Consider the following 25639-nt stretch of genomic DNA (forward strand, 5'->3'; position numbering starts at 1 on the left):
ATCAGTCACAAAGGGAAAGACTCGTAGCGTAGGGATGCCCACACATTTCCCTTCTTCGTTCTATCATAAACCTCAGGATACTAGAAACTCGAAAAAATATATACATGTACGAGGGTCATCCGGAAAGTAGTACCCGTTCGTGAAATAAATACACAAAAGTAAATATTAACAGACATAAAAAAATTTATTTGAAAGAGGATACTTTAAACTACTTCTCAACATAATCTCCAAGCAAATTAAGGCATTTGTCATAACATGTGACAAGTTTCTGTATTCCTGCTGCATAGTCCTTCGCCGCCAGCTCATTGAGATACGCGAGGGACCCATCTTGCACAAATTTTTGCATAATGCAGATGGTGTTTAACAATTTCATGAACAATTGTTCGAGAAACATTGGGAAAATGCTCACAGATGTCATCAATTGTGACGCGCCGATCGTTCCTCACGAATTCGTCAACTGAGCTCACCAGTTGGTCTGTAATGACAGACGGTCTCCCCGAACGCTCATCGTCGTGTGTGTTCCCCCTCCCCATGTTGAAGTTGCGACACCACCGCCGAACAGACGACTCGTCAATTACATTGTCTCCATACACCTCCTTTAATTGGCGATGAATATCACATGGGCGAACGTTTCTTGCATTGAGGAATTTAATCACTGCCCTCACTTCACAACTGGCGGCGTTCTCAATTTTTTTAAACATTGTAAACAATCACAGAAACAACACAGGCAATGCTAGCGTCACGCAACTTGGCTCAGAGAAGGCAGACAAGCCACTGAAGCTATCTGACCTCGTCCAGCGGCTACTCGCGTCGTCAGCACTTCATGCGGCACGAACGGGTACTACTTTCCGGATGACCCTCGTATACACAGACGAGTTCAATTCAGGGGATTCTCTCTGAAGATTTGCATATGAAAAGGGTTTCAGCCAAATTTTTCCCTCGCCATCTCAGTAACGATCAAAGGGAGTGTCGAGTGCAGGCATGTTTTGAGCTTCAAAATCAGCTCGAAGAGGACCCTGATTTTTTTTCCAAGGTGATTACTGGTGATGAATCGTGGTGCTATGGGTGCGATCCTGAAACGAAGGAGCAATCAAGCCAATGGAAGACAGCTGGCTCTCCTCGTCCAAAAAAAGCTTGCCAAGTGAAATCAAAAATCAAGATAATGCTCATTTGTTTCTTCTATTGCAGAGGTATTGTGCTCTCGGAGTACGTCCCCCGGCTCAAACTGTCAACCAGAAGTTTTACCTAGAGGTTTTGAAGAGATTGAGGGAGAGTATCCGGAAGAAAAGAGCAGATCTTTGGCACACAGGCGACTGGTTCTTCCATCATGGCAACGCGCCAGCTCATACCGCCCTCTCCGTGATGCAGTTTTTGACAAAAAAACGGCATGACATCGATTATCCACCCCCCGTACTCACTGGATTTAGCTCTCTATGATTTATTTTTGTTCCACAGACTCAAAAGAGACACGAAAGGAAAGCGTTTTGACACTGTGGAGGAGGTAAAACAAAAATCGCCACAAGGCCTAAAGGACATCACAAATGAATTTTAGAAATGTTTCGAACAATGGAAGCATCGTTTGGAGAAGTGCATTTTGGTCAATGGGGAATACTTTGAAGGTGAACATAATTTAATGTAAATATATTGAGAACTAAAGAATCTATAACAATATTCCTGTTATTTTTGGGTCCCCCCTCGTATACATACACATATATATACATATATATATATATATATATATATATATATATATATATATATATATATATATATATACACACACACATACATACATATATACGTGTATCCCTCCGATGGATTACAATCTTGGTGGAAGGTCGTGTGCCTTCCAACGACCCCTGTAGCTGTGTTGGCGGGCGCAGTGATAATTACTCCTGGTAGGGTCACCCCTGTCAGGTAGGTCAAGGGTTAGGAGCTAGATGAAAGGTAGTCAACGCAGAAGACCACATTGGGGTGGCCATTGAGTGATGGTATCACGTTAAAAACATGATTGAGGAAGGAAACGGGAAACCGCCTCATTTATTATTCCCGAGACTTTTATGATGGACAGAATAGAGTATATCAGTCCTGATAACTATGGGACTCGGCTCAATCGGCCGTGTGTTGTGCCCGGCAGCGGGAGAGGCAAGCCTTCAGCGGTCGTCATATCACGAAAAATTGCAAAGGAAAACCGACAGCAGCAAGACAGAAGACGCAAAAGAAGAAGACAGAATTAGTTAGAGTAGGAACTTGGAATATTAGGACAATGCCGGGGACAGGAAAATTAGAGAATATGAAGCGAGAGATGGAAAGGGAAAAAATAGATATTTTAGGTCTATGCGAGGTGAGATGGAAGGATGGAGGGGATAACTGTAGTGATTGTTATAGAGTATTATACAGGGGATGGGACGAGAGACAAAGAGGAGTTACCATTACATTGAATAAAAAGGCAGGAAGATGCGTAGTCAACATAGAGCAAGGAACGGGTAAAATATTACCAGCAGAGATAATAGCAAAACCGACGAACATGGTCTATGTTCAGGTATACATGCAACCAAGAAATCATAAGGAGGAAGAGGTCGACAGGATATACGAACTGTTAGAGGACATAATCGCATGTGTTCCTGCAGGAAAACATTTGGTAGTGATGGGGGATTAGGATACGACGGCAGGCGAAGTATTTAAGTTACTAGCAGAACGTCGAGTGTTTATAATGATGTGATAAAGTACAAATGGACTATATCTATTACAATAAAAAAATCCTGTAGATATATAACATTGGATAACAAAATATTTTAACAACTATAGCAAAGGAATCAACATAAGAATATATTATTAATGCTTTATTTAATTTCATAAATATAGTATGCATTACTATTCGAGTCTCCAGCACATGTCTGGTACAATTATTGTCCAATTTGCCGAGGTAGCGATTAATAATTCAGCATATTATTGTGCCAAATACGTGATAGCCTTTAATTCCCTGATGGATGCAAAATCTTGTTTAATACTCCATTATAAAATGTTTCCCACGCTTCCGAGAGTGGAAGGAAATATTCCAGCTTGTTTTGCGTGGACAGGGACCGAACGATGCGTCTCTGCCCAGCTGTGAGAGGACCCTTTTGCTCATCCCCCCCCTCTCACTCCCACGCGTTCTAATCCCCAATGGTTCCAAAATATCTGCGGGACTTCTCCGCCTCGCCTCACAAAGCCCCTCACGCAGACTTCCCGGCAAAAACTTTCGTCCTTCCACGTCGAAAGCGAGGTCGACACTCGGAACCAAAGCCAGTCCCATCTCCGGCGGCAAACTCCATTCAAGAAGGACATTCCTCTTCTAAGCCTCCACACACTTGTACCTTCCGCTGCAGAAGTTTAACAACGCCTAAACATCGAGAAAGGTTTTGTCATGGCTCACTGCCACCGGATGCTCATTTATTACCGTCCGTTTTTGCGACAAGGTGAAGGAATGTAAAGGTTGGTCATTATTATTCGCGGTGCTGTCTCGAAAATTTGGTGTCGCCACTGACTTGATGTAAAATGATCAAAGTATGCCAAAAGAACACAGTGGAATCTAAATAACGAAGGATTGGTTGACAACTCTTTGTTGTATGCGGGAGGAAATTAATACGATATGTTATTGTTGAAGTTATCTAATGGGTATATTGAATGGCGATGGAATGTTGAAAAATGAGGAAGAGGAGAGGAAACTGTACAGGCTGGGAAGTCAGTTGAACTGAATAAAGGGAGCCAGAAAGAATGTGGAATGCGAGGACTTACTGTATACTGCGGTGTCACGTTGTGTCGAGTTTGGTGAGGCTGAGCGGTGTTCAGTTTGGACAATGAACATTTATTATTGAAATTAATTAGGCGAAAAAAGTTCCCGTATTTTCCCACTTTCACATATTAAAACCTATCTAGTTAATTTTTACTGTTGCTGGAATTACATATGAGCGATAGAACGTACCATTTTGTTTCCAGTTTTATGTAAATACACTTGGGGTCAAATTCTCTTTCCAAGTGCGAAGCCTTAAGCTCAAAGCAGAGTGTATTTGAAAATTACTATGGGTATTGAAAATACGTCTTCAATATTTTTTTTCACGGAAGAAAATAAATTCCATAGACCTATGTGCGTCATAAAGTACTGTATTTATCCAATTTTAAAATCTTAAATGTGTAATACATACTTTCAAGGTAGAAAGAGGTGGTATTTTTCTTCCCCGTTTCACGCGATCTAGGTTTTATTAAGGCTTATGTTGAGGTATTGTGCTCCTAGCGAGGTCGTGGCTGAATGCCTTGAACATTTGGATATCAAGGGAGATTTAAATCTATTGTTTTATTCTGTATTATTGCCTATCTGTACATAGTGCTGAAAATGTGAATAGTAAAAAACTAAACCAAATCAAGTAGGATAACCAGAGTTTCCAAAATTTTTCCCGATTGCAATACATTTGACCGGATACTTTTTGTGGGGTTTCATCCAGGAGTAAGGTTTCCAGTTATTATTTACCTTTAGTTTTAACCCGAAGGCGGGGGATTGAGCAAGTATTACCTAAGGAGACTCGGGCGTCAGCATCCTCGGCTCGAAGTAAGTCCTTACCCAAAAAAAACACTTAAGAGGGGAAATGAAACACGAAAAAATAATAAAAAACTGAAGCAGGGGTGTTTCCAGGTCCCAAGAAGACAAACGCCGAAGGTATCCTATTGGGCCTACCAGGAAGATCATTCGGTCCCAAAAACACCCCAGGGGAGATTCAAGCAGAGGTGTACGTGACACTACGCGTTCGTCTGTGAGGGAAGGACTGACTCATCTCATTCCCGTTCCCTGAGCCCTTCCCGTCTTCCCCCCCCACGAGAAAGGAACTTGACTCTTTCTTCTCCCATATCTCCACCCATCTTTTCCAGATTCTAACTCGAGGATATCCATCCATATACGTTTCATCCTACTAGCCACCACGACGGTGGGGGTAGATAGGGTACCAGGCATTGCAGTAATTATTGAACCATGTGTCCTAAGTTGTTTCATGCTGTTGCGTTCAGAAATTATCGGTAATAAACCGTTTAAGATAAGCTTTGATGTACAGCGGATAAGTTTTGAGGTACAGCGACACTTTCCTTAGCTTTCCTACAAAATGAAACCCAATATCCAAAACTAAAACAAGCCCCTGTTCATTTCCGCATACTCCCTCCCTCCTTCATTCCTTCCAACACCCCTATCCTAATCCTTCCCTTTTCCCGTTCGCCCAACATCCTCCCTTCTATCACAGTCTTCAACATCCCATTGCCAATAAAAACGCTCTGCATCCATCTTTCCTGCCTCCATTATATTTTTCTCAACAATTCCCTCCCCTTTGCTCTCATCATGCCAATCACTTCCTCGCCTTTCTGCTCACTTCACCTTTTCCATCCTGGGACTAGTCCTAGCCAGGGGACTAGTTCCTTTCCCGTTGCCACCTATGGTGCCCCAGGAAGATTTGATTATCGAAAAATCACATTGCTCGGGTGAAGCTGGGGGTGCCCGAGGAGATGTGCCCGGGAATCGAACCAAGACCTTCAGGTGAGTAGTCCAACGCCCTTCGCCTTAACTACCACAATCTCTAGAAGATACTTCAAAAGATTTGAAGTGTGTCTCTTTTGTGATGATGCTAACAATTAATTGCTAGCGTCTTTGTACTTCTCCGTCTGATTGATTATGATAATAAGAACAGATATATACTGAAGAACCAAAAGTTATAAAATCAATTTTTCTCGTGACAAAAGACCAGAATGATCGTCGCTGAAGTAAATCGATGACTTTTATTTACACTAAGTACTCGTATAAAAATTTGTGGTCGCCATTCCAGTGGACTCTGATTGGATTGTACTCGTTGCTGTTCGCATAATTTAAACTGCGATACATGCAAGCTGTTTGAAAAACATTGATTCCATCGTATGTGAAACCTCCGTATATGTCTATATTTTTTTGGAATGTACTATTGTAAAGGTGCACGCAAAGTATGGAAGCATACCTAGCCAATCATCTTAATGGTAACTTGCAGGATACCAAGTAAATGCAAATGAACATCATAGCACGCTCTTTTTTCTTTTTCTTCATTCTTTTTTATCAAAATATTACTCACGTTCATCTAAATCTACATAATACCCCGCAAGCCGCCGCAAGGGCGGGTGGCGGGGGGTGTTAGGTCACCTACCGTAATCACCTACCGTTCATCATACCAATTTCGATTTTTTACCAAGATTATTTTTTTTTCATTTACGCCTAATTACCTCAAGGGCACACATCGAATAGTTTAAATTTTCTTAATTCTTCTTTTGCTTTATCGTTCGTGCCCTTCTAAACGCTGACTAGGGACCCCATGGGCAGTGTTCATCTCCTCTCAAAAAGTAATCTTTTATTTTGTCGCGAAATGGCTTCCGTGTATTCTCATCCCTCAAACTTTCTTCATTCTCCAATACAATGAAGCCGTCAAAATATGAAGGAAACTAAAAAAAAACATGAAAATTCAATCCCGCGCACATATCACATTTCACAGCTCGACTGCGAGGGGAATTCTCCTACTGTGAAAACCTTATACGTTACGACTGAATGGCGGAACTGAAAAGTATACAAATAGGCTTAGTACGATGCGAGCAAACTAATTCCGTATATCGTTAAGATTAAAAAAAAGGAGGGTTACATGGAATTTTACTGCATGACACTAAAGCCATTACGATCAAGTATTACTCGCGCCATCTACGAGGGGTACAATAGAGTTCTTTCCCCTCGTGCTGGTAGGGCTGGGATGAGCTCAAGGATATTTTCGACGGTGAATGAGGAAGAAATTTCGAAAGCTCTTTGGTGCCGCGCGTCATAATCTCAGACGCCAAAGCTCCGTCCTTTCACAGAGTTTGCGACTCCTTTAGAGATGACCTTGCCCATTCCCTTTTCGCCCTCGACGTCATTCCCTTACACCCCGGAATCTCTCTCTCTGCAACAGCCAACGTCGCGACGTCATAAAGAACCCCATATCGACTCAGATACGACCATATATTTCGGGCCTTCTCACTCGAATCCTTAAGGTGACTCAAGACTCAAGGTCACTCATTCCAGACACACTCAAAATTTCAATATAGCACCAATAGAGAACGTTTTATCAGCTGGGATGATTAAAAACAATGGGCTCTACGATATAATTTTAGCATAATTATTTCTTAGAGTTGGGACGCTCATTTGAAAAAGGAACGAAGGAAAACGTTTATTTGATTAGATAAATATATTTCAAGCATTAAGAAAAACTAATGGTAATTGGATAACATGATCTTCCCCAATAGTTATAATGCTTTATATTTTGAATGAAACAGAGTTAGTTTTAAAACTAATGCATTTTGAACAATTTAATTTCTCAAATATACATCCGCCAGCTTAAAATAGCGCCATATTTATCATCCAGGTTATCACAGCTAACAGAAGGTGAGCGATTTAAAGTAAAATACGGCAATATGCCCCTCTAATCACATGATGCTTGATTATTAGGAAAAAAAGCAATGCCAAAGTTATTATTTATAATTATATAATGTCGATCTCTTTCAAAGAAACGAAATATACCCCAAGTGGAGCTGAGTTCAAGTTTAAACCTTACGTGTATCACAGAATGACGATATATTATTAATAATTAAATTAGTTTTCATATTTCAAAACAAGCACAACCTTAGTCCTGCTGCATCATAACAGCATGTTCCTTATAAAATGTATTCTCCACGTTGTTTTATCTCGTTATCCTTCCTCTGCCTCAAGTATTCTTTTGACGCAAATTCTGAGACCGAATTTCGCAGACAGGAGAGTGGATGTTTGAGCAATTAGTTCATATTGAAGAGCTCTATACTCTACCAAAAGGATTCGAAACGTTAATGCAATCATCAGCTGAAATTCCTATGAAAAAGTATTGGACCTAATTGAAGTTAATCTTTTCCAATTCTTTCCCCACTAATCCAGCTGCTCGAATTCAACCAGGAGAGAATTTTAAATTTCACGCCGGTCCACCTGTTCGAATATAAAATTTCAACCAAACGGTCGGGATCGGGGTGAACATTAGTTGATAGACCGCAGAGCCACCAAGCATTTCCTTAATTCTTTCAAGGACGATATGGAACTCTTTTAGGATAATGGCAAGCGTATCTCTGGCGCACGGAATACCGTAAATGACTCTATCCTCCACAATTGAAATCATATGAAGCATACCCTTGGGGTCGCAGATTATGAAAGCTTTGAATTTCAAGGTCAGGAGTCTTTATTCTCCACAACACTTGGATCCCCTTACCAGCTCTACATGAACGAGTTGTAAAACATAACTCATTCGGCATAACATTTTCACAATGGTCACATGTGGAAAAACACATGAATGACAGTTGAATTCCAGTTAGTGAAATACTAAATCCCATTTTTTAAGGTCAAAATGTTTTCCAAATTAAATTCAAGAAATCTTACATGAAAAACCGGAATGTAATTCACGTCACGATCTCGGCCATGTTCAACTTAATATGACTTGAACGGTCCATTTATCCAAGTTCTCATTGGGAACCCTGGATTAATTTCTTTAAATATATTACGTAAGTGAATAGAAATAACCAATCAATACACAGGTTTGGACAGCGACAGCGATACGCAAATGTTGGAATGGCGATTTTTCTATTTTATAATTTTCAGATCTTCATATTGCTTGTTTGCGTTCGAACAAATCCAAAATAAAAGCATCGTTTATCAATTGTTGACGCGGGCGTATTTTCCCGGAATTCAACGATTAAGTAGACTTAAGCTTTATGCCTTCAATCAAGCAAAGGAAACGAATTCCCGCTTTATACAAATACCAGCTTTATACAAAGTCTAGATTTTATTGTTCGAGTTAACCATCACGGAAGAAATAAGAAACATTTGGTAATTTCCACTTAATGAATACGAACTTTTTGTTGCTTGGTCGTTTTTGTATCGCTTGGGACTTAGGTTTCAAATAAATCATTAATTGGAAATCACAAAGCATTTCTCTTTTCCTGGTGTTTCCACTTGAGTTTTATTCGGAAATATTCACTCTTCACAAATTAGCGAAAAAGTGTCGGTTGTGACAGACTTATAATGGCTGAAAATAGCAGTAAAATTTAATCATTTTGCTCCATTTCATGCAAACTCCAAAGTAGTAGCCATCCCCATGAAATACACGTGGAACAATTGAATACCTCTGCTTTAATAAATAGCGGATTTTCAGAGAAAATATGCTTGATATGTCAAAAATTGCTACGGGAAGAGAGTAAGGAGTAATTCCCCTATCATACCTGTCACGATTATGATGGGGCATTATATTGGAAGTAATTTGATTCACCCTTCAAGGCAACGCTACACACCCAAAGGCAAGGCAAATACTTTAAGGGCGGTACAGAACACCTAAGTTTTTTCCTTTTTTTCAATAGTACCACGTCCTTGCATTGATCTTTCACATTCATCTCTTATTTAATGCCTACACGTGTATCCTTGCCTTGACATTCTATTCCATCACCTCACTGATGAATTTCAACATGAATTTGAAATACTTTCCTAAGTTTCATTAAATTTCATTAGAAGTATGTTGTAGACAACTGATTTAGGGTAGGTTTTAATTGAACCTCGCACCAGCGTACTTCTAAGCCCCAAATAATGTGACAAAAATAATTCCATAAATATATTATAGCAATAATTCTTCTTAACCTCTGCATATTTTCTACCTCCATTCATTCAATTTAAAATGCATATGCCTTTTCTCCCACTTATTCACTTTTCCAGAATTCTCGCCTATATTACCGTCTTTAGTATCCTATTGTCAGTATCAAAGTCCCATCATCTTCTACATCTACTTGCCCTGCCTTCTACGAAATTCTCCTAATAAGCAGATCTCTTCCTCTACTGTGCCTAGAACTTCATCGAAGGTTTACCTTTCAGTTCAATTTATTTTCTAGATTCTTTTCCGTACAAGTGTACATGCCTTGAACGCCTCGTTCCACGCTTCTCCTTCTGCTTTACCTACCAGATTTCTCCATTTTTTCCGTACAAGTGTACATGCCTTGAAAGCCTCGTTCCACGCTTACCCTTCTGCCTTACCTACCAGATTTCGGAACCATATATGATTTTTACATAGATATGTAGTCAACTGTTTAAGGTAGGTTATGGAAATACATATGTTGAACAATGATACCCATCTTGGCCTCTCCCAACGACCCACAGCTCGGCACCGCACACTAAAAGAAACCCTTCTTCAGCTCTGCCTACATTCTAACTCCCTTTATTACGTCCCACATACTTATCCTTAGCCTCCCCTTACCTCGATTGGCTAACGTTCTCCCCTCTATCAGCCTTCTATACCCACTCTTTAACATCCTATCAGCTCAGTGTCGTGCATCATTTTGTGTTTCCTTTCGATGTCTCCCAACAGTTGCCTCTCTTACCCAATATTCTTAGTACCTCTCTTGTTTCCCTTTGGCCATTTCACCTTTTCCATCCTCCTCTACACCCACTTCTCTAACGTTGCTAGCCTACGCCTACTTTACCATGTTTCTGCGACGTATTAAAACCGGACTCGACTGTATCAAAAGTTCCAAAAATCTTTCCTTGATATTCCTACTAACGTCGCTGCCATCAATTCTCTTCTCCTCGTGAAAGCCTTTTTGCTTATCGCAATTTTTTTTCACTATTACTTCGACCATTTTTCTCCAAAACACTTACAAGAAAATCAAACTATTCCACCTGCTCTAGTTATTGACCTTCCTTAACGCCAATATAAAAGCCTATAAATACTTTTTAAGACTAAAATAAAAGTCATAACGAATTTTTGTGTAAAGAAAAAAGGAATTTAATACTCCTATTCGCTCTTCTGACACTTGATAAAGTTTCAGAGTACTTAAGGTACTTCTGCACATTACACAAGTGTCATGAAACCTTCAAATGAATTTATTCTTCCATGTATTACATAAATATCTAGCTCGTGTTTTAAATTTTGCTGGAAACACACGGGAATAGTCGACAGAGAAGATTTGAAACTTCAATTTAACGAAGCTATTTCACCGGGAAAGGTCTTGTTGTAGGGCAAATGATATGTCTGATGTTATCCCATACAACATGCAATATTATGCACTGCAACTATCCGAAAAGGTTAATTTTTTATAAACGAGTTTACGGGAGTTTTATCGCACGGTAGCGAAGTGGTTAGAACGGTCGGCTTTTAACCACCAACTTAATGTTCGTTCCCGAGTCATTTTGGGGAATCACAGCTTCGTCCAAATTGTGTGATTTTACCGGTTCCAGATCAGGCAAGGGAGACTTGATTGCCGTAAAATAACTGTAACCATTGACCAGGATAATTTTTTGCGACTTCTATAGCAAAACTTGGACTTAAAAAAAATAGTCAAAAAATTGTTAGGTAAAACTTAATTTACGATTTAACTAGCTAACTTTCATCGATTATTCCTAGATTTTCCCAGTCCTTTATCGGCTAAAATTATGATACTTAGATGTAGATGACTTGTTCCTCCATCAACTTTTCGATATCAGTCATGCGACTGGTGATATATCTTCTCCGGAGACTGAAAGGGTACATCGAGGTTTGTTACAGACGGCCCAGGAAATGGGACTGACCCTCCCTTATTTCAATAATGTGTGATTTTACTACGCAGCAGGGGGTCTAAAATCTTTCCAAACCAACACTATGGCTGATTACTCCGTTATTTAGCTTAGGATACACCAGCTTAATCACGCCATAAAACATTATCACGTAAGAGATTCTATGAAGGAAAGAGAGTGATAAAGCTTCGATAAAGAGATAACGGAAAAGGAGAATCCATGCGACAGTTATTTTTATTTGCTGATTAGAGGAAAGAAAATCTTACAAGGCTACTCGCTATTCTTCTGCCAGAGAAGCTTACTCTGTCTCCCGAACTTAAAGATTAAAACTGTTACAAACTCATGGAAGACATATTTCAAATGAGATATTATTTTTATATTTCACAGTTTTACATATGTTGAGAAATAAGGTCCTGGGTTACTCTCAATAAATTCATTGTTTTGGCAACACCTTTATCCCTGTGAAACGTCTACTATTTTGCGCATCTCGTTCATCGTATTCATTGAGCCTCTATGATTTTAATATGGCTCATAAATGGCGTGAATGTCCTGTGATCGGCAATAATGATTTGACTTGATAATATAACTGCCTACAGATATAATACTTAAATAAAAATACCTTGTTTCTCTACAGCATTTCAGCCTGCCATATCTAAATCTGAGAAAAATGAAATCATATTTTCTAGATTTAACTTTTTAACAACTCCAAATATTTTATGTAACTTCTTCATTTTCAATTATTGACGAAAATCAATAATTTTCACGCCAATTTCAGATAGAAAGACCAAGATTTGAACTATAGGGAATAATAGCACGATACATGCCAATTATTACGTTGCTTCATTAAAAATATTTGGGCAGAAACAAGTATTTGCAATCAGGAAAGATAGCAATAGTAAAGCTTTGGTAGTACTCATAGTTTATTCCGAAATTTTAAATACAACAATAATTTAATCCGTCACAGCTTGATGCTAGTTAAATTAATTTTGCCACAGTAGTTGATGGATATTACACCTGCGGATTTTGGGCTATTTGGTATTTATATTTTGCAAAGAGTAGGAAACTGATTGGGCTCACGAGTGACAGGTAAACATATGGAGTGAAAACGTCTCTGAAATGGGTAGACTTCACACCCTTGGAAGGGAGCGGAGGTCGATCAACCGCGGCGTGTTGTTTATGGGTACGAAATGCGGTCTCGGGAAATGAGGCACGTAGGTATTACGTGCTTGATGCATCCGCGCTCTACTACAATTGATAAAGACTATTTTAATGTGAGAGTAGTTGAAGGATGGTCATTCTAAAGGCTCCAATTACCAAAATGAATATTTCCTGGCAATTAAAAAAATAAATTTTATTCAAATGCTTAATTTTTGGCATAGTAAATTTCACTATCATTTAAACTTTGGAACAAGGAAAAGTTTTCTGTAGCACGGCTGATTTAATTAAACCAATATTAATTATGAGGTTAGTATTAAAAAAAAATAAAATTCAGAAAAGTGGAAAATCCAGTGAACAATATTTTATTCCTCCAGATATATAAAATAAGCCTGACTCCCAAAAAATGGACACAATAAGAAATTATATTTAATAAAATAAAAATAATTCTAATTGCAGATATTCAAACGCAAATATGCCTATATAGGCATATATACACATGGATATAGGACGTCTAAATCAATATGCAAATAGTTAAGATCCTTTACAAGTTCTCAGCCGCAAGGAGATAGCAACAACGCCATTTCGGGCAACAATATCTGACTGAATAAAATAGTTTGGCATTTAATTCACATTGTACTGATTTTCCACTGGTTTGTTGCTCCTAACTACAGCGAAAAATAAGCTATAATGTAATCTGGTTCGTTAAGAAAAATCGATTTTTTATCATTAAAATGGTAATGGTGTAATTTAGAGAAATTTATTCTTTTTTAACAATGTACTCACCTAATAATTTGGTTATTATAACCTGCCTCACACCCTATCAGGGAATAGAAAATTAAATCTTAGATTTATTTTAAAACTAGATCCTCAAGCCCATTACTGAGATAAACGCTTTATATGAAATAAATGGTGTAGGCTGCGACTTGGTATCCCATAAAAATCTCTTCATATTCTGCTTCATTAGAGGTTTTCATACATTCCATTCATTCCTGAGCACCACTGTGATCAAGACAAATTTTACTCTTGTTTTAGGTTATTAGAAAAGTAATCTCGACCAGATTCATGGAAATTAAGGCTTGGAACTGAAATAAAACACCGTTCTGTGCGGGAGAAGGACAATGCAATCTGAATTCTTTGCGAGAGGCCTGAGAGAAAATTCTATCTAAAGCTTTCCAGGCTCTATTTCATTAATTGAATTTTTACTATTATTTAAACGTACGCATTTTCTAAAAAAAACGTGTCGCGATGCCATGAACAGAATTAATTTGGCCACGGTAATTATGGTGTCCCAAGTTTTACACGACGCGTTTTTGCTGGGAAAAGGTTCAAATGTTCGGCTTTTCGTTTACCTTCACCTTTTTGCATTTATTTTGCTAGTTAAGTCAACACTTTTCCGGTGTCGCAACAATTAAGCGCGGCGCTTTAACTTGTTAGGGACAGGAAAGTGGCGTGCAATCAAAAGTTTAATTTCGCGAATTTTTCCAACCGGGACGTTTATATTATTTTGCACTTTTTTCAGAGCATTTATACTTCATCCGCTACCGATCATGTCCATTACATCCAGTTTCCCTGCCCCGGAGTTTTAGCAGCGGAACGATTCCCTAGAACTACCCACGCTGTCGGCGTTTTAAACGGTCATTTGAATCGCACCTTTAGACGACACGTTTGCGATTTTTTTCGCAGGTGAGAGATATTCTGTGCATCAGCGCAGAATCTTCCATTTTGTGGAGCAAACCCTGTTAGCCACGAACACACGTATTAGCTTGCGGATGCTTGAAACTCTATATAAAACCCTTCTCTTTATATCTACGACATAATCGGTCGTAAGCGCAAGTTCGGCTTCGGGCATGCCAAAGAATAAAACCCCGAAACCTTCATTAAATTCCCATGAACTGTACGCATGTAAAGTGAGTGGCCAAAGCATCGCTAGGACCTTTTCACCAGTCAGCATAAAAATGTAATTAGTGATGTTATATCACGGATTAGACTTAAAAAATTCAAAATAATGCCTGACTATAACATTTAAACCAATCAAAGGCGGAATTACAGAGGATCAAGTGGCTTTCCTTATTGATCGAGTCGAAGCAATGGAATAAGGTTCTTGCGGAAATTGTAAAAACGTGAGAGATGTAATTTCATTTTTTTCTGTTAAATGATTTACCTTTAAAAACACAGCAGTCCGAAAAATAATCATTGTCAAGGGATTTATGATGGCGGCCAGGTGTTAACGTCAATTCGAAGCGTGTCTGGCCAAATATTGGCCAAAATTTATTTCCGCCTTAATCGGAATCCATTGTAACTGATTCATAGATACAATTCAACCTTCGTTGAGTTTTTACTGATAGAGTTTTAATGATTTCGTCTTTCAGTTGGGGTTATTGTTCCATTTTATTCCATTATTGTGTGGCGATACGCGTTCACTAGTAATAAAATAAGATTTCGTGAGCATAGAGCGTGAATATAAACACTTAATCATCCCTCACGGAACGGAAATCAATCAATTTTATTATAAAAAATACATTTAACTGCGTGTACCCGCTAGAAGGCCATCCTTAAAAAATTACATAAGGCCACTTTGGTTTTTTTCCTTCCCCCTATTTGTAAGATATTGTCCACCTTCATCATCTCTTACGTATTTATCGCCGCATTCATTCATACCAAGAGGATACCTCTTTCTAAAAAAGGAAAATATTGTAATTAGGCGTGAAGAAGACGTTTTTCAATACGACTACTGAGCATTTCAGTATGTGCTAAAACAGAACTTACTTCATTACGCAGGCCTGCTAAAAGCTTTTCTCCCCGCTCCTGAAAGACAAAAAAAGAGGCATGCTCTCGAAATCATTCCCTCTCACGTTTTATTCTTGAATACCTAGTTTTCACACACATAATGGAAATATTTCATCAAGTGTGCGTCTAAAGTTTCATATTCCATGCCAATAAATTCACTATTTCACTAACAAGATTCAATTCATTTTATTTTACTGACGAGAATAATAAATTTTTGCCTGAAGAATATAAATTTTATTAAAATTAGTTTTCAGATCACTTGCTCTGTCAAAATGGTTTAAATGGGCGGCGCCTCCTTCAAATAATTACCCCTCAGCTCTCTCACGTTGATTATTCTCACATTCCAAAATTGAATAGCGATCGACCAATTGACTCGTCCCAAAAATTTGAATAGAGGCTGAAATGTTCTAAAATTAACCTGGGGCTATATTCCGGATGCGTCCAAGGCCCTACAGGGTTCCTAGGTTCAGGGTTTTATGGGGTCCCGTAGGGAAATGTAGTGAATTGCCTCGTTCCTCCTTCCACTCCTCGAGATATTAAACGAAAGCCCCACTCAAAGTGCCCTCCACAAAGCACCTCAAGTAAGGATCTAGATACCACTGAAAAATATTCAATACCGCCGGGATTTGAACCCGGGCCCTCTGGGTGCCAGTACGATAACCACCGAACCATCTCGAACCCCCCTGCATAGAAAATATCAGTCCTGATAACTAGGGGACTCGGCTCCATCGGCCGCGGGTCGTGTCCGGCAGCGGGAGAGGCAAACCTTCAGCAATCGTCATCTCACGAAAACTTGCAAAGTTAAACAGACAGAAGCTGGACAGAAGACCGAATTAGTTAGAATAGGAACTTGGAATACTAGAACAATGATGAGGACAGGAAAATGAAAGAATATAAAGCGAGAGATGGAAAGAGGAAATATTGATATTAGATTTATGCGGGGTGAGATGAATGGATGGCGGGGATTACCGGAGCGATAGTTATAGAATATTATACAGAGGAGTGGACGAGAGGAGGAGTTAACATAATATTGAAAAAAAATGCAGGATGAAGCGCAGTTCAATTAGAGCAAGCAACGAATAAAATATTACCAGTAGAGATAAAAGTAGAACTGACGAACTTGGTCATTGTTCAGATGTATGTACATGCCACCAAGCAGCCATAAGGAGGAATAACAACACTCCATGCACAATTCCTCGCACAATGCCACAATTCTAATATAATTATTTTTCTTTATTGCAGAACCAGTAACTAGATAATAGGGAAGCATCTTTGAAAGGTTTTAGAGGTACTCACCAAAAATTGGCTTACCTTTTGAATGAATTTGTTGTAAAAATATGCACTTAACTGTGAGATCCAGTTTTAATTAATTACTTGTGGTTTTTGAATTAAACTTCTATGCGCTTCTTCGCACAATAAATATATAAAGGGCAATGCAGATGTTTTTCTTTCCTACGAACATCCCCTAAGTAATTTCCAAATGTTGGGGCTACGTTTTGGTGATAATATATAATACATAATTGAAAAAATTAAAAATATATGGAAGGCAGTATAGGAAATACGAAGACTATATGGAAATGAGCCACGGCGTAGTAAGCTGACACCAGCGCCATCTATCAACCAATATGCTATAATTTCATTGGAAACGGCTCCCTCTTCGAGCGGGTTTCCCAAAGGCCTGAACACTGGAGTGGGTGTGTATACTATATACATATATATATGTATATATACATATATATATGTATATATACATATGTTCCGGAAAATAAGTGTACTGATTTTTTCCCGCCGCTCCAGGCGCGCCCAGCACCGCTCTGACGGGCTGCGATTGGAGGGGGGTATGTTGGCAAGCGACGCTGAAAAAGGCAGTCGGCTCTGAGCTGTGGTGTAGTGAGGAGCTCTGTTAACGCGAACCTACACGCTCGACCCACGTCACGGAACGCGATGCCGAAGTTTTTGGAGCAGCGTTATTCCATCAAATTTGCGGTAAAGCTTGGGAAATCGTCTACCGAAACTGTCGGTATGATTAACCAGGCTTACGGGGAGTCAGCCATGTCCAGAAACATGATCTTTCGGTGGCACAAGATGTTCGTGGAGGGCAGAGAAGAGGTCGACGACGAACCACGGCCTGGACGCCCATCAACGACACTCACCGACGAAAATGTGCGAAAAGTTCGCGATGTACTGAACTCTGATCGTCGTCTTAGTGTTTGGATGATAGCAGAGCAGTGTAATGTGCCAAAAACAATAGTGCACGAGATTATTAGGGAGCAATTACAGATGCGAAAAATTTGTGCAAAGTTGGTGCCGAAAGTGCTCAGTGATGATCAAAGACTCAATCGTTTGGAAATCGCGACACAACTTGCGGATCACTGCAAAAATGATCCACATTTTTTAGAGAACGTTGTTTCGGGTGACGAGACGTGGATCTTTGAGTACGACCCGGAGTCGAAGAGACAAAGTGCGGAGTGGCACACCCCATCATCACCCCGTCAAAAGAAAGCTCGAATGAGCAAATCTCGGATCAAGGCGATGCTCATTGTCTTTTTTGACAAAAGGGGAGTCGTCCACTACGAATTTGTACCTGAACGACAAACTGTAAATGCTGCATTTTACGTGCAAGTGCTCGACAGGCTTCGAAAACGAGTCGCCCGCGTCCGGCCAGCGATCAAAAACATCTGGCGGCTGCATCACGACAATGCGCCGTCTCACACCGCGCTTGTCGTGTCGGACTCCTGGCCAAGCACGGCGTGGCAACGCTGCCGCACCCGCCCTACAGCCCGGACTTGGCACCACCGGACTTCTTTCTGTTCCCGAAGATAAAGAGGAGTTTGAAAGGAACGCGATACGGGACTTTGGACGCCGTCAAAGAGGCCGTGACGACGTGTCTTCGAGAGGTTCCCGATGATGCCTTCGCGGGAGCGTTCCAGGAATGGGAACGCCGCTGGAACAAGTGTATCGACTCACAAGGGTCCTATTTTGAGGAATATTAGCTTAAGATATGTAAAAGTGTAATAAATTTTTTTCCTGAGCTCAGTACACTTATTTTCCGGACGAACCCTGTATATATGTTCATGTATATATATATATTATTATTATTATTAAAAATACACATGTGCTGATAGACATTGTCAGGTGGCACACAAGTCCCAAATAATTGCAAAAGATAATACATAAAACTAGACTTCAGACTTCAAAACACAAATCTCTTTAACAAAACAAGTGAATCCCCATCCCATTTACAACCATATATCAGCAAGAAAAAAAAAGATAAATTTAAAAAAAAAATTAAGCTATTACATATAATACCATACACCACACATTAATCAAATTATTACATATATGCCTTACATCTATTCTTAAAAGTATACACTCTGTTAGGAAAGGGCTCGAATATTTTTGCAGGTAAAGTGTTCCACTCAACAATTGTTCTATTTAGAAAAGAAAATTTTTTTTTATTTGTTCTCTGTGCCCGGCATTTTATCTTAAATTTGTGATCATTTCTGCCTATAAAATTTGGGTTCCCCGCCTCTTTCCTAAGATCTGCCCAAGCTTTCTCCCCCTTCAAAATTCGGAACATTCCACAAAGTCTGCTTACTTTTCTTCTAGATTCTAGAGGTTCCCAGCCCAGCGTTTCTAGCATGTCAGACACACTCTCCATCCTCCTATGCTTCCCCAGTACATATCGGGCAGCCTTTCTTTGCACCTTTTCCAGTTTTTTAATATGACCTTCTTCATGAGGGTCCCATACAAGAGAAGCGTACTCTAAAATTGGTCTTACTAGGGTCTGATAAGCCTTCTCCTTGGTTGCTCTAACGCTCCCTTTGAGGTTTCTCATTACCCAATGAAGAGTTTTGAGAGCTTTCTTACAGATGTACTCCACATTTAGCCCCCACCCTAAGTCCTTAGATAAATATACACCTAAGTATTTGACAGTATCACTTCTAGGAATGACATTTTCTGAGAATTTATATTCCCTATTGTTTCCATTTACCTTATTGCTAAAAGTGATGGATTTGCATTTGTTAACATTAATATCCATCCCATTTTTCTTCACCAAATCTGCCATTTTATTAATGTCCCTTTGAAGTTTGTCACGGTCTCTGTCATTTTCGACTTTCCTGTAGATAATACAGTCGTCTGCAAAAAGTCTTATCTGAGAATTAATATTTATTGGGAGATCATTTATATATATTAAAAACAATAGCGGGCCAAGTACGCTTCCTTGTGGGACTCCCGATGTTACCCTTGCTTTTTCAGAATACACTTCTCCTAATTTGACCCTTTGTGTTCGACCTTCCATGAAATTTCTGACCCAAGAGATTACTCTTCCATCTGTGTGTAGTGGTAATTGGCTCATCTTAAGCAAAGAGCGATCGTGGTCAACTTTGTCAAAGGCTTTTGACAGGTCGACTATTATAGCATCCACCTCTATTCCCGCATCCATAGAGTCGAACATTTCTTGGCAGAACCCTAATAGCTGAGTTTCGCAAGAGTGCCCTTTTCTAAAGCCGTATTGGCGACTATACAACCAATTCTCACTCTCCCACAAGTCCCAGAGATAATCAGCCATTATCTTTTCTAATAGCTTGCATACAACTGATGTCAAGCTTACTGTCTATAATTATCAACTAGTGCCTTATCTCCTCCTTTGAAAATTGGCGTAACATATGCCTCCTTCCAAGCATTTGGCAGGGCATTATTGTTTAACGTAACATTGAATAAATGATTTATATAATTTGAAACTACACTACCGCCCAATTTAAGCAAGTCAATTGAGATACCATCTGGCCCTTTTGATTTATTTGCCCTCATTTTCATAATTTTTTTATAAATTTCTGCGCTCGTCGTTTTAATACTTTTGGTATTTAATATTTTTTCGCCTCCTTGTTTACTCAGAGATGACTCTACAGGATCCTTTTTATTTACCATAACCTTAAATACACTTGCATACCAATTATTAAACGTATTAGCCTTTTCCTTATCATCAACGATTAGTGTCCCATCCTCTTTTTTTAAAGCTGTTATGTTTTCCCTGTTGTCTTTCCTCCTCCGGAGGTACTTGTAAAATTTATTACCATTATCTATCCCGATTATTTTCTGTAGAAAACTATCTTTGGCTATTTTCTTTTCTCTATTCAATTCACGAAATAATTTTTTGTAAATTATGAGCCATTCCGAGCTCACGTTCCGTTTTTGTGAATCACTCTCCATTTTTTCTTCAAGGATCTAATTTTGCGGTTGTAGAACTCTGGATCAGTATTTTCTTTAAGAATTTTTTTCGGGACAAATTTATTTAATCCCTCCTCCATTATCCCCTTATATGTTTTCCAGATTTCTTCTACATTCTGCCCACCACTTACCCATTGCGAATACTTTTCCGTTAAAAAGGTCTGGAACCCTTCCCTATCACCCCGTTTATATTGCCAAACTATCTTTTTGTTTACTAGCCCCTTATACTGAGCCCTCTCCCAGTTTAGATACATACGCACAGCTGAATGGTCACTTATTCCCGGAAGGACATCGACTTTCCCTACCCACCTTTTCGGTTTCACAAGTATGACGTCGAGGATGTTTCCCCCGCGCGTGGGTTTTTCCACCATCTGTACAAAACCCTCCTCTTTTATAAGACGACTAACGATTTCTTGGGCCTTCCCACCCCCCACCGTGACCTCGTCTGCCGACCATTGAATACCTGGAAGGTTCAAGTCCCCCGCTATGAGGGTGTGATCCTCAGGGTTAGCCGAGCATATGTCTGCTAATACCTCGACTGCGTACATCCCTTCGTTGGGGCTTCTGTACATAGCAACTATTTTTAAAATTTTCCCTCCATTCCTACCTTTAACATGAACACACATCATCTCACAATCATTTCTTACCCATTCCAATGTACTTATTAGGGTTTTATCTACACATATGAATATCCCCCCTCCACGACCATCCCTATCCCTTCTGTAAACTGCCAAATTTTGGGGAAAAATCTCGTTTGACATAATATGATCACTTAGCCACGACTCCGTACCTATCACAATATCGGGATTACATGCATCAACTAACGTTCTCTCTCTAGCCCTCAACCTGAGCGGACCTGCCTACTGAGCGCTCCTGGTAACCGGTTTGACCCACCAGAGACTACCTGCCTGCCACCTCGATTCTTGGTGCTTTTGGTTTTAGTGAAGTGCAGTGTAGTGTCAACGTATACGTTGCTTCGTTTATATAGTTTTCGTTTTGTGTGTGGTTTGTTAACCTGTGTGTGGTAGTAGTAATTTATTTAGTGGATTGTGGTGGTTTTTGTCCTTCGACTCTGATTGGTGACCGGTGAGTGCTTTCCTTTTTCTTTCTTTTGGTCCTCTGAAAACCAGACCTTACTCAAGCATCGTTTTTTCCACTTAGGCTTCATATTCAATTCCAAATCGTAACTTATTGTTTGAGCTAAAGTTAGCTAACCCCTTCTAGAAATTTTAGCATAGTGTATACAGGTTAGCTTTTGTTGGGAACTTGGTAATTAAATTAGGATGGCTTCATCCAGGTCCCCTGTTGCTATGCTCGAAGGCACTGGCGAATGCGCGGCTTTAAGGGCCCGTATCGTCATGCTGGAGAGAATGGTGCGGGAGCTTCGATCGGAGATCGCCGGCCGGAGGGCTCCCCTCGGGAGAGATGGTGCTCAGGGTGGGAATTCGAAAGCCCGCCACGCCCATAGGGGTGCACGGATTCGTCCGAATGCAACACGTGGCTGGGCGATTAGAGACCTACCCCGTGTCCCATCTCTCAACGAGGGAGTGTCTCACGTCCGTAGGTCGGACGATTGGAGGGTCGTCTCTCGGGGCAAGGGGAAGGTAACGCTGCGGCGAGGATTGGACTCTGCGGAGGCAGATACCATCCCCGTCTCCAACAGGTACCAGGTGCTGTCGGATGACAGCACCACCGTACCTGCAGCCCCTATCCCTACTCCGAGGGCACTGCCTAGGGTAAGGCATCAGCGGTCGGGGAGGGAGGGAACCGTTATATTAGGTAGTTCAAATGTCCGGCGTATAATGAAGAACCCGCTGCGCCGCAGAGTCCAACAGGAGGGAGGTGTTGGATTCTTGTCGTCCTGGTGTATACCGGGCGGCGGGGTACCCCAGGCGACGCTGGTGGTGAAGGCGGCCGTCAGTAATACGGGCTGCTCCAAGCTACGCATTGTGGCTCATGTCGGGACAAACGACGCCTCGGAACGTGGATCTGAAGAGATCCTGCGCTCCTTTAAGGAGATGCACTCGGAGGTGAAACGAGTCGAGGCAGAGTTGAAGGTCCCAATTAAATTAAGTATATGTAGTATTGTGCCGCGTTCAGACCGCGGAAGGCTCGTTTGGAGCCGCATTGAGGGTTTAAATCAGAGATTGCTGGGATTTTGCCGGGGAATCGGAGCGGACTTCGTTGATCTGAGGCCCGTCCTCTCATCGTGTCGGGTACCCCTTAATCGCTCCGGGGTCCATTATACTGCCGAGGCATCGCAGTTGGTAGCGCGTAGGTTACACGAACACGTGTCGAGGGTTTAGCATAGCTGGTAGGCAAGAGCGTAGGTCATATATTGGGAAAAATAAAGTAGAATCCAGCGCTTTTTGTCAATTCAGTTCAGGTAATGTCTCTCAAATCCCCAAAAATATTGAACAAACAAGCACTTGCGTTAAAACAACATATAACCCACGTAAATTTAATAAAATTGGTGCCTCTACATACATAACAGATAGCAATGCAAGTGAATGTAATTCTTTTGTCTCTGTTCACCACGAATCGTCTCAAAACAGTTTTGTTAGCGTACATAAAACCGAAAAACAAGAAGTTATTAGCCATATTAAAATTATAACATTAAATTGCCGTAGCATTAGAAACAAAATATCGGATATTGAACATATTTTTGTCAGTACAAACGCAGACATAGTAGTTGGAACAGAAAGTTGGCTCACGGGAGATATAGCAAACAATGAGGTTTTTCCAAACGGCTTCACAATTTACAGAAGGGACAGACCAAATAGGTTGGGTGGGGGAGTATTCATTGCAGTAAAGTCACATCTTAGTAGCCAACGATATGAATGCGACGTAGATGACATAGAAAGCGTTTGGTGCAACATTAAGGACTACAACGGCAGAAGCCTATACGTGTGTTCATTTTATAGACCCCCAGATTCTAACACAGATGTCCTACACAAGCTCGACGAACAAATATCCACTATCAGCAGCAGACAAAGCAACAGTATTACTATAATCGCTGGTGACACAAATCTACCGTCAATTGACTGGGAAAACTACTGCGTGGGAAAATCTGCCAAAAACAGAGATTCATGCCAAGAACTCCTTCATATATTCACAAAACACTCCTTAGAACAAATAGTTAAATCACCAACACGGGGCCAAAGCATACTAGACATCTTTGCGACTTCTATGCCCGAAATCATTACTAACATTGAAATAATAGACGGAATCAGTGACCATAAGGCTATTCTTGTGGAGTTAAAAACTAAGTTCGTCAAAATAAACAAAGAAAAGCGTAAAATATACCTATACAACAAGGCAAATTTTAACGGACTAAGAGAATATTTAAAGATAAAATTACCGGAATACAAGACAAAAACACTGACAACAAATACAGAGAACACTTGGAATTATTTCTTAAATATTTTACGCGAAGGAATAAAGACGTACATCCCGTCCAAACTCAAATGCGACAGTAAGGAACCTAGATGGTACAACGGGGAAGTCAGATCGGCATTAAGAAGGCAAAGAAAGCTACAGTCAAATTTCAAAAAGAGTTTAAAAAGTGACGATATAAGTTTTGTGAATACAACCAAACAGCTACTAAAAGAATGTCGTAGTAAGACGAAAAGTATTATGCGCACAGCACTACACTCTTTTAAATCTAAAATGCTAAGCGAATATCTTGAGGAAAATCCAAAGTCATTCTGGTCCTATGTTAGGGAAATACAGGGTAAACGTCCCACTGTTCACTCTTTGAAGACGGAAAATGGAGAAATCATTACAGATAGCGTGAAAAAGGCAAATATTTTAAACCATTTTTTCCAGAGCGTCTACAACAAAAACACAAACGCACCAAACGATCCTCCACACCCACCCGGGGAACACATGAGCGATCTTACACTGACCAAGCAGGGAATAGTACATCTGCTCCGTAGTATCAAAGCACACAAGGCACCTGGTCCGGAAGAAATACCTGCTAGAATATTAAAGGAATTAGCTGACGACATTGCCCCATTTTTACATATTGTTTTTCTAAAATCGATAGAAGAAGGCTCAGTGCCTCGCGACTGGAAGCTAGCCCATATAACTCCCATCTATAAAGGCGGCGATAGGGATAAACCAACCAATTACCGACCCATTTCTTTAACATCGATCTCTTGTAAAATATTGGAACACGTTATTGTCACTAACATTATGAAATTTCTTGATAGTAGGAAAATACTAATCCACAACCAGCACGGATTTAGGAAAAGCAGATCTTGCGAAACACAACTTGGTCTCTTCATTCACGATATACTTAGATCGGGAGAAAACAACACCCAAGTCGATGCAGTATTCCTGGATTTCAAAAAAGCCTTCGACAAAGTCCCACACAATAAATTGTTACACAAACTTAAATACTATGGGATCAATGAGAAAATAATTAATTGGATTAGGGACTTCTTGTCAAACCGCAAACAAATAGTAGTCATAGATGGGTTGTGCTCAACGGGGAGAGATGTTACTTCGGGCGTCCCCCAGGGAAGTGTAATAGGGCCTCTTCTGTTCTTAATATACATAAATGACTTAAGCACACACGTTAGTAGCAATCTAAGGTTATTTGCTGACGACACGGTGATATACAGGGAAATAAGGAGCCAACTAGATCGCGAGCTACTCTCTAGAGACTTAGACAATATCTTGGGATGGTGCAATAAATGGGGATTAACACTTAATATAGATAAATGTGCAGTTTTGAAATTTTGGAATAAAGGAAGCGAGGAACAGGATATAAACTACAAAATAGAGGGTTCAGTATTGACTACGGCAAATCAAGTTAAATATTTGGGGGTTGTTCTAACACCA

The 25639-nt window shown here is 40.1% G+C and overlaps 1 protein-coding gene across 1 annotated transcript in view; it reads right to left on the minus strand.

Annotated features, from left to right (window-relative positions):
• Nucleotides 1–25639, minus strand: part of LOC139686954 (gonadotropin-releasing hormone receptor-like) — a 122575-nt gene that overhangs the window by 40991 nt on the left and 55945 nt on the right. The window lies entirely within an intron of this gene.

The sequence above is a fragment of the Hetaerina americana genome, unplaced genomic scaffold (genome assembly GCF_022747635.1).
Source record: "Hetaerina americana unplaced genomic scaffold, ioHetAmer1.1.p SCAF_155, whole genome shotgun sequence".
In the NCBI taxonomy this organism is placed as follows: Eukaryota; Metazoa; Arthropoda; class Insecta; order Odonata; family Calopterygidae; genus Hetaerina; species Hetaerina americana.